Genomic DNA, 11,051 nt, shown 5'->3' on the forward strand with positions numbered 1-11,051 from the left:
GCATGATTAACAACTTTTTTTTTGCATGCAAACTCGCAGACCATTTCAGACAGGCTTTGTCCTTTGATGTATAAAGCAAAAGTGTGTTGCCAAACACACATACACAGTGCTGGCACCAGAGGCTCCTTGTGATTGACAGTTTTATCAGTTCAGTTCAATATGCTAATGCTTATTACTGGCAGGGGCTCCCTGATATTGTACACCCCCTCTGTTGCCATAGAGGAGCCAAGCTTGGGAATTAGCTAAATGGTGTGTCTGCCTTGTTGGATGTGCTGTCAGTGCAGCACAACAGAACCAGAACATTGGTTACAGTGAAACATAGAAATACAAAACGTTGAGAAAAAAAGTGTTACATTGATATGTTATCAGCACTGGTCAGTGCAAATAAGACAGTTTTACAGTTTTATAAAAGCACATTTACTTGTGTATGACAAGAGCTTTTTGTGGTTTATTTCACAATTTTATCTTCTCTCTTTGACAAAAAGCAGATGTTGATTACCAAAAAACCTGCTCAGAAATCCAAATCATTCAACATCAGGAATAACATATGAGACATATTTCAGAAAATTTTGGGACAGCAACGAGAAAAAAGGTATTTAATGCTAATTATAACATAGAAACAAAGCAAAAGCTGGTGAGCATATCACAACTAATGTTTGGGTACAGAAGGAGCATCCCAGAGATGCAGAGTCTTTACAGAAGTAAAGAGGGGGAGTGGTTCACAAGAAAGACTGTGTGGGCAGACAGTTTAAAAGATCTGCAGAAAGCGACAAGGATGAATGGCTGTGTTCTCCAGGCTCTCTGGTGGCACTGCGTTAACCACCCAATCAAACCCAATGCAACACGTGTATGCTGTTGCACAAGGCTGATGCACATGAGTATGCCATCATCAGTTTTAAGACACAAGGACATTTTTTTAAACATTGACAACTGCAAAGTCCATCATTCCATCCATTAATTCCTTTTTTTATGATTGTAGTTTCTTCAGAGGCTAAAAACAAAAGGTTTCATTGGACTGGCTTTAAAGGACTTTGCACTGGACACAAATGCAAGTTAAAGCTCGAAATGAACTGAGGAAAAAGAGAAAATGTTCCTGTCATCTGATAATTTAAAAGCATGTATTTTAAAAAGAAAGGCAATAAACAGTGTAGAAGCAATATATGCTGTCAATCAGGCCATGTGTTTTTCAGGAAACGCCTTCGTCATTTCAGCAAGACAAAGCCCAACTACATTCTGCATGTATTACAACAACATGACTGTGTTGTACATGTGATACACTGGTCTGCTTGCAGAACGGACCCATCACCCGCTGAAATGTTTGACAAATTGTAAAATGGAAACTAAAATGCAGGGGAACACAAACTTTCAAGGAGCTGAACTCTCATATTTAGCAAGAATGTGTAAACCTTTTACTTTAAAACCTACAACTGTTTGTTCAAGTCCCCAAATACTAAGTGGTCAACATGGGACTGTTCCAACTTTTATGAGTGACTAAGTCCATATTTTCCATACAGTCCTGGTATATTTAAGTGATGATAGCTGGTTACTGGTCACTGACTATATATTGCATCAAAAAGTCTATTGAATTTGTCCAAACAGTTAGCTTGAAATACTGAAATACCCAACCTTTCTCAGTCAAAGTCCAACCTCAAAGTCCAACCTTAATGCTCATGATAAAGAATGATAACTCAGTGATATACTGTATTTCTCATTTCCTCTCAGTACCATGTCTCTTTACAAAGAAGACTGAAGTATCTTTACAGTAACAGTGAAGGCCAAGGACATTTAGAAACACAAGCTTTTCTTGAAACTGTTTAGTTCAGATAATAAAAAAAAAAACAGTCATTTGCAATTCATCAACCCTCTCTGTGAGACATACAAACATCTCGTGGCACAGCAGGCACTTTGATGTTGGTTCAGGAACACATTCCTGAGATTATTTTAATCTGCATGAAATTCTCTGGATCACGAAAGCCTTGTTTCCTGGTTATCTGCCTGCTTTTGTCTTTATCCAGCTGTTTGTTTTTGTAACACATTTGCCTCTCACTTTACCTGTCTGTCTAGGTTATAAGCTAATTTCCATATTCCTGTATGGCAGCCTGACTGTCTCTCTCCATTTGGCTGCACGCCTGCCTCTCTCTGCTTGTCAAACTATATCAGTCTGTGGCAGTTCTTCCTCACTGCTCGGTCTGTGGAGAGACTCACAGCTCTGGATTTATGCTGATTATTGAACAGTAATGGTTTGCCATGTTGCTTTCGCTTACAGCAGTGTGTGTGGGTCTGTGTTCGAGAGTGTGTCCTTTTAATATTTTTTAAGAATAATTCTCTGTTATGAAAGTGTGAAAATATCAGACCATGTTATGCCTCCTTTACTCAAAGGGAATTGTTTTTCTGTCCAGCCAAAATCCAGCAGCACTGTAGTGAAATGTGTGTCTCAGTGTGTGTGTGTTTTAGTGGCACTGATCGGTATCCAGTATTTATCCTGCTCTTTATGACACTAGCTTACAGCTGTTTGAGAGTCTGCATGTGTATCTATCTCTTCATTCACTCATCCATCCCTCCTTCCAGCCTGGTAAAGATGCTGAGCCTCAACAGTGTCTAAATTTAGCTCCTGGTTCAATCAATGACGGCAGAGCCCCATCGCCATGACTCTGCATACAGATAGTACTACCGCCTATCACCACCTCCGCTCCACCTCTGGAGAAAGAAAGAAATAAAGACAGAGAAATAAACTAGGAGAGCGGCAAGAAAAATGTCAATGTACAGAAATTATGACAAAATGAGAGCATGGCTGCAGAATGACAAAAAAAGAAAGATGCAGCTTTAATCCAATGACACGGTAGGAGGAAGACAGGAAAGAGGAGAGAAGAAGTCGCAACATGTGTCAGGCAGGCAGGAGATGAAGAGAAGACTTGAAAGGAAAGAGACAGGTGTAAATGCAGATGTAGAGGGATGCAGGGATGGACCCAGATGGGGAGAGGACGGCAAAAAAACTGAGAGATGAAGCTGTAGGAGGGGGTGGATAGTTCACACAAGCAATGATAGAGCACTAAGATTGAAAGGTGAGGAGGAAAGAGAAAAGGGAGAACAGCTGCAGATACCAGGTGCAGTAAAAGGATAGTTGGCACAAGAACAAGGGAACTGTAACAAGCAGAAAGGTGTTCTTGAGTGAAACAGGAGGGTTTGCTCTGTTGGTACGCAATGCAACCTGGTTAATTTAAAGGGGAAAAAAGCAGAGAGGAGGATGGAGGAGGTAAGAACAGGCATATTGAGGAAGTATGAGTAAAATAGGTTCTATAATATGTTCTATAATAAGGGGATTCTACAATACGATCTCTATTGAGATCTGACAAATATAGAAAAATGGCAGGTTTTCACCCAAAGTGCAGTATAAAACTGCAATTGCAATTCCTGACACATTTAGCCACCAAAAGACACAGAAAATTATGCGAATGAGAGCAGATTTATTGGGAATTTGGTCTGTCTAACATAATAATTCTTTATTTTTTCAAGTGTAAAAGCACTTTCAGTAAAGAAAACGCATATGTTCTAGTAAAAACATCAGAGATTTTCGCACAGCAGCTTTTGCAGCTATATTAATTTTTGAAATATATTATCTTGGAACTTTGAGTATTTAGGTACTTATAATAACAATTTTATCTGACAGAGCACTATTGTATATAAAATATTTGGTTTCAGGGAAGTATTTCCTTTAAAATTTGCAATATTTCTGCATAAAAGTGACCTCGAACACCATCAGACCTAAAGGTGAATAAAGAAAAGAAATCCTGTAAACCAATCAGATAAAAACTCAATCTTTTGTCATTTGCTTATTGAGGATAACTATTTGATATTACACATCTTTGAGCGTCAAATGTATGACAACCACAAGGTGAAATTAGAGTCTGGTGTTTTCAGCCACTGGGATGACAATTAGAGGTGAGAGGGTCTGCTGTTTTAGTTTTAGTTTAAGAACTATGAGACAAAAAATCTGAGCTCTGTGTCATTCGTTGCTTTTTGAGGTGTTTGTTGCATGACCCAGAGATTTCTGAGGACCTGAGAAAAAAAAACGAGCTGCTGATTCATCATCAACCTGGATTAGGATAACAAAAAATATATTTCAAGAGTCTGGTTTACCGATAAAGGATATCCCAGGCCTGTGTTACCTTTTCCAGGAGAGCTAAACCAACAAAGATTATGTATCAGTCTGTAAGGTCCCAAAGGATTCCCTGATCATTTCTTTCTTTCCAGAAGGAGAAAGACAGGAAGACACCGATGTCAGAAATAGATCATTGCTGTCTGTCTACAGTTTTCTCATGCTCATAGGCACAGGCCTCAAAGCTGCTGGTAAAACACTTTGAGGACCTGTGAGACTAAAATGTAACTTTTGCCCTTGAAGATGGCAGTTATGTACGGAGAAGGGAACGGTACGAATGTAATAAGGTTATCTTTCTTATACCTGTGGCCCAATTTGTTTTATTATACATATTGTACATATTATAAGATTTAGACATGAAAAAATAGAATCACATCAAGTTGCTTGATAAGTTTCTTTTTTCTTTTTTTTAAAGACATTGCAGCAGTGGCATATCAATACATTTCTCCTGCATATTTGCACAATATATGACACTGAAAGAGATGACCTAATGATTCTGTCTGAAGTCAGATATCCTTATTCATAGACACATTCATGTTTAAGAAGGATGACTTACTCCATTGAGTGAAATCCTCAAATTAAAAGCCCATGATCAGGGTCAGTACTGTTGAGTAGAGATACAGTCACTGAGCTATCAGCAAACTTAAAAATGTGGTGCCTCTCACACTGGCTTTGGCTCTCATTTGTGTACAATACAAACAGATGTGAGAGTACACACACCCCTGAGGCCATCCTAAGGAGGAAATAATAGCATTAGATAAAACACCCTTCACCCTCATACATTAGAAAGTCCATCAGCTAACATAACAGAGCAGGATCAATGTGTTGTGGGTTCTCACAAGCCTTCATGCTGAACTGTGTGGCTGAATACAATTAAAAGCAAAGAAAAAAAATCAATAAAACAAATCACACAAATGTCTTTACGCCCTCCAAATGTGTGTGAATCCTGTTTAATAGAGTGCTGGACACGTTGTCCACATCCTTACAAGACCTGTATGCAAACTGAAGTGGTTAACTTGGTGTAGCATGGTGGCTGAAAACAAATAAACAGCCGGCCCATATCTGTTGAAAGAGAACCATACAGACCAACAGAAAAGACGTGAAACTGACAGGCACTTTACAAACTAGAGATATAGATGAACTTGGTCAGATATCGACACTATGTAATTTTCTGCTGTTATTGTTATAGCTTAAAGAGTCCAATTTAATGATGCACATGTTTTTTGTTAAAAGTAAATGGTATATCGATCTCTTGTCCTTGTCTGTCTGAAAAGCCCCCCCGGAACTGTGCAATCAACTGATTGTTAGGTTGATTAGTAAGAAATGAGTGTGAGTAAGCTGCTACATTCTGTGTTTGAGGTGTGCTAAGCAAACCAAAGTGTTTTTGTTTGTTTTTTTACCCGCTAGTATTGTGTGCAAAGGTTATAGGTTGGCTGTAAGTTTGTGAATACGCCTAAATTGTATGAATGGTGCAGTAGTAGAATTTGAAACCCAACCCAGGAACGGTCTGGTACAGTCCAATTGAATTTCTGATGAATTCAAATCTACATTATAGGGTCACAGATTTTAGAAATGTGTGACACAAAAGAAGATGTGACACAACAGAAACAAATCTGTGAATAAGACCACAAACTTAGTTTATCAATACATAGATTATAGATATTAAACTATTTCTGCTAACACAGCATTCAAAATGTGTGACTTTCTCTGTATCTTTGAGGTCAATTTGCTTCCTTACAGCTATGGAAAATGAGAAAAATTGATCAACAGGGATGAAAAGGGATTCTGTAAAAATGAAAAAGCCAATGAATATACAGCACTGGGATCCCCTGGGGGTCTTTTACCTTTACTGTAACCAAAGTCTTAACCTGAAAGTATAATGGTTTATCTGGTGGGGATTAGATGTCTTAACATTTTGCTGTAGCTGCAGAACTCTTTGCCGGTTATGAGGAAAATGCAAATATGCACACACAAGAAAACCCTCCAAGACAATGCAGAGCATAAATGAGAGCTCAGATATGTGCGCATTCACATGGGTGCGTGTTTCTCAGCTCTAGTATGGACAAACGATCTCTGAATCTTTTTTATTTCTCTGAACATGGAAAAGAAAAACACAGTCAAACGGAGTATACACTACACATGTACTCTAAGAAGCCATAAAAACTGGAGACTTCCCTGAGCACTTGGAAAGCACTTGTTGTAAATCCATACTGTTGTTGTGTTTGGCTGTGATGCGTTCTGCACTGGAATTATGACACAAGGCAAGAAAAGCAGAGGCAGCATTGTTCATACTTGCTAATATAAGCTGTTTTTTAAGGAGTTGATATGCCCTAAAATGGAGCAAAACCAGGAAATATTTGGCTTACATGCACTTTGTCTTTACCAGCTTGTCAGTTGTGCATGATTAGGAACCCTTGGTACAATATTTCAAAGCAGTGGGTACGCCTTTAGTATAAAATAATCTTAGGCACCCCCTCGACATTGGGATTGTCATCCTCTTACACTACATGTCTTCTTGGGTTTGAAGGCAACACCCCTCTCATGAAATATGTTACAGAATTTTGTACACAAGTAATTATAGTGTAAGTAGCTAAATTCAAACTGGCATTTTTCTCCAGTCAGATTTCAAGTGTCGCTCTGCAGCTTTCCCCCTAATGCTAATGCTAAAGCTAAGGCTAGTGCCCTGAAAAAACTAAATGATATAAAAAAGATAAAAATAAAAAAATTAAGACATAAAAGAAATATACAAATCATACAGATGTGTATTCATATATGCATGTACCATATGTGCACATAAATATACCTAGATATACATACATATACATATGAACTTATGTACACATCTGTACACACGCCTATATTTGTATATTTACATATTCAGTGAGTTGGGAGAGAGAATGTGTCCCATGACTAGAAACACTAATCCAAAATAAGTAAAGGCGTAATATGCTTCTGTTGGGCTCACAGCTTGTTGGACTGTCAGGCTAGCTGTTTGCCTCAGCTGCCAGTCTTCATGCTAATGCTGGTCATCTTCTTGCTCAAGCACTAGAGAGTGAATTCATTGATTAATTTTTTATCTCAGAAAGAAGGCAAATTATATCAAAGTATACTTTTAAACAATAAAACAAGCAAATGGGAAGCATCCTGGCTTCATGACAAAGAAAAGAGGCACCAACTGGGTGTTGCCCTCAATAAATGAAGAAACCCATGTCTTGAGGTAATGAATCACTGGTACTTTTCACCAATTCCCTTAATTCTTGCTTTATGTCTGCTAGGGGACTGATACATAAATACTTAAATCACATCTGCCAGAATCACCCAGACCTAAAGGACTTTAAATACAGTCCATGATCCTACATCTTGATCTCATGCTTGGCCAATTTAAAATAAACCAAGGAGATGTGATGACACCTTTAGATTCTTTCTCTCTGGTTTTTTTTTAACTAACATAAAGGCCAATGGTAAAGATGTCTCACTTATACTATATGTTTAAGTTGTTTTTGTTTGTCTGACCATTTTCTGTTCTGTTTTAGTTTTGGAAGCTCTACACCGAGACCCAAAAGGATGTTGTTTATGAGTTGTGACCCCAGCTTGTTTTCCTCTGTTCTTTGATTTTTATTGAAAACTCATGCTTGGCGTAGAAATGCTGATTCTGTTAACCACACCTGAGTCATTCAGTTGTGATGTAACGTGTGGATGTAGTTTTTATGCATTTTAACGGGTCTTAATGGATTAAGTAAAGTTTAATGTGTTTGTATTCTGAGAAAGTGTAGCTTCGATTAGTCATTGTCACATTAGCCCCCAATACATTTAAGTATGTGAGGGGAGATGACTGTTTGATTTAATGTCTATAGCTATTAAGGCTGTGAGGAATTAAATGGTCCTGGTGGAGCTTTTTTACACGTGTAGTATCCTCGTACATTCCCCATCTCCTTCTATGTGAGTCTAGTGCGCGCACACACACACACACACACGCACACACACACAGACACGTTTCCTCTGGAACCCTCATTAGGCCAGTGAGCTCCATTTAGTTACTCCCCTGTTGATCGTCATATCTCTAAGAAGATTATGGAATAATTGATGAGCTTATTACCCACAAACCATCTCTCCTGTCTCACTGCCTTGCTATCTGTTGGAGTTTCTGAAACGTACCTGTCTGTGTACCTTACACAAGCAGAAGAAAGACGTGTCTCTGATGAGAGGACAATGACTGGAAAGGAGACTGGTAGGAATAAGCAAATTGATGGGAAAAATTGAGCTGCCAAACAAAAGTGGGACAGACGCAGGAGACAAGAGATCGATATTTGAGGGAAGAGAGAGGGAATATAAGCAAAATGGTTACAGATAGGAAAGAGAAATCCCTATAAGGCAGAGGACATAAGTGGAGGGATACGCAGGGTTAAGTCTGTGAAACAAAGTACAAAAAGATGTTGCCTGTGAGGGATGGACGAACATGAAATGACTGCGAGAGTGGCTGTTTAAAGGTTGCGTGTGCTACTGAGAGCCGTGTGCAAAAACATTGACTCTGTCCGTTCGTCCTTTCTCTCCTCTATCCTCCTTCCCCTTCCATCATTCTCTCTCTCTCTCGCTGCCAGTTCTTCCTTTCGTACTCTTCTCTTTTCTACCCTCATCCTCTTTCATCCCAGTCTCTCTTCTCTCCATCCGCCTATTCTTCCTCACACAAACCCTTCCCTCCATCTCTCTCCATCAGCTTCAAAGAGACGACTCCATGGCCAACCTCGAGGGCACCTGCCTCTTGAGGTGGAATGAAATCATGCGTCCCTTAGTGTTTTTGTCTGTGTGTAGCCGGCACAGACTCCAGTGCAGTGCTCTGGGGCTTTGTAGAACGAACAAACAAAACCAATAAACAAGTACATGAACCCGGACCATAAAGTCATTTCTGCTTCTGAGTTTACACTCTCAATGAGATTACGTTCCAGTGTTTCTGGTCACCTTTACAGTCCAGATGAGATTTGTGTGCCTGGCTGCTCAGTGTGTCAGTCTGTCACTGTCTGTACACGTCTGTATGTTTTCTTATCTGTGGATGTGGGCGTGTTTGGGACTACGCCACCTCTTGAGGTGTGTTCTGGCTTCTTGATTGCAAAGGAAGAGATTGAGGCTATCAGACGGACAAAGGTGTAAGTTCAGCACAGTGTGACTTGGCATGACCTTCATGAGGGGAGGTGAACAGTATTGGCCCAAGTAAGCTGTATTCTGGTCAACTTATTTGCTATTAAGCTTGTATCTTAGAACTCCTTATGAAGGCAGCACCTTATGAAAACTTATGAGCAGAATATTAGAAAATGTTCACGTTACAAATATATTGAGGACCTCCATAATCCAAAATAAATACAAAAACAGCTGAATAAATCAGTAGACATGATAATAAATGCGACTAAAATTCAATAACAGAACAAAATTATGCAAATGTGACTTAATAGGGTGTGAAATTAATATTTTTTTTGCTTTGATTTGAAACTGTATTCATTTAAACTTGTGTTAAAACTGAATTTAGTTTGTTATTCTTATTGGAAATATCCTTTGATAATTTGTTAGTCCTGTATTTATTTCTTTATTGTTTTTTTTTATTTTTGATCTCACCATACATTTTTCCAATTGAATTATTTCAATTTATTTCATTCATAGATGTATTTGCCCCAGTGTTATTTCTACTTTGCATTTTCTCTTCCGATTAATTTCCATCAGCCCATTTATTTCCCTTTTTTTACATTCCTTCTTCTTCATTATTCAAATTAGGGGGCGAATGTGAAAACGGATGATTTTGGATAATGGCAGTGTAAAGTCCACCATACAAAAAACATTGGGCCACAGTGTAAAATGTCAATAAAGAAATGCAATGATATACATAAACCAATGTTTTATTCACAATAGAGCAAGAGGAAGATATCTTACTATTTAATAAAAAGTATAAAACTCATCTTGAGATTGATGTCAGCTACACGTCTCTAAAAAAGTTTCCAGAGCGGCAACAAAAGACTGGAAAAGTAAGTGGTACTAAAAAAGATAACTTATTAGGTTATCTTGAAACAGATCAGTAATATCAGTATAAAAGGAAGCACCTTAAAGAGGCAGAGTCTCTCAGAGGTGAAGATAGGCAGAAGTTCAGCAATCTGCATAATAACTGCATCTACAAATGGGATTTGTAGCAATTTTAATGATAATCCTCAACAAAAAACTGGGAAGACTTTGAATATCCCATCACCTGCAGATCATAATTTCATTAACAAAAAAATAAATAAATAAAAAACATCAGAGAATCAGGAGACTTCGCTGTGCATAAGGGACACAGATGGAAATCAATATTCGATGGCCAAAATCTTCAAGCCCTCATACAGTACTGCCTTAAAAACATACTTCACCGTACCGTCCACAAAGTGCAGATTAAAACTCTATCATGCAAAGAAGAAACCATATGAGAACGTGATCCTGAAACACCGACATCCCCTCTGGGCCAAAGTTCATTTAAAGTGAGCTAAGGCACAGTGGATATACTGTTCTGTGGTCACACACATCTTTAGAAACATCTTATTTAAACAAAACAAAGCAAGAGATGGGCTGCATTTTTATCACATGCGGGTCAACATGCAGTTCACTCATCCACGTTCACAGAGCACACGCACACACACACACACACACACACACACAATGAAGCAGAGATGCAGAGATTAAGAGGTAGAGGAGAAAAAGGGGAATCTATAAGTCCTCCATCTGATGAAAGTCATTAGAGAGAAGGAGGAAAATCCGTCTAATGAAGGAAAAAGGTTGGTGGTGCATCTTGGATGATGGCCAAAGACATCTATATCCCCTTATACTCATCATAATTCACTCAGTGTGTGTGTGTGTGAGAGAGAGCGAGGGGGAGGGGGGTGGT

Source organism: Leuresthes tenuis, unplaced genomic scaffold (assembly GCF_036924035.1).
Source record: "Leuresthes tenuis unplaced genomic scaffold, fLeuTen1.0.hap1 SCAF_17, whole genome shotgun sequence".
NCBI classification, from domain to species: Eukaryota; Metazoa; Chordata; class Actinopteri; order Atheriniformes; family Atherinopsidae; genus Leuresthes; species Leuresthes tenuis.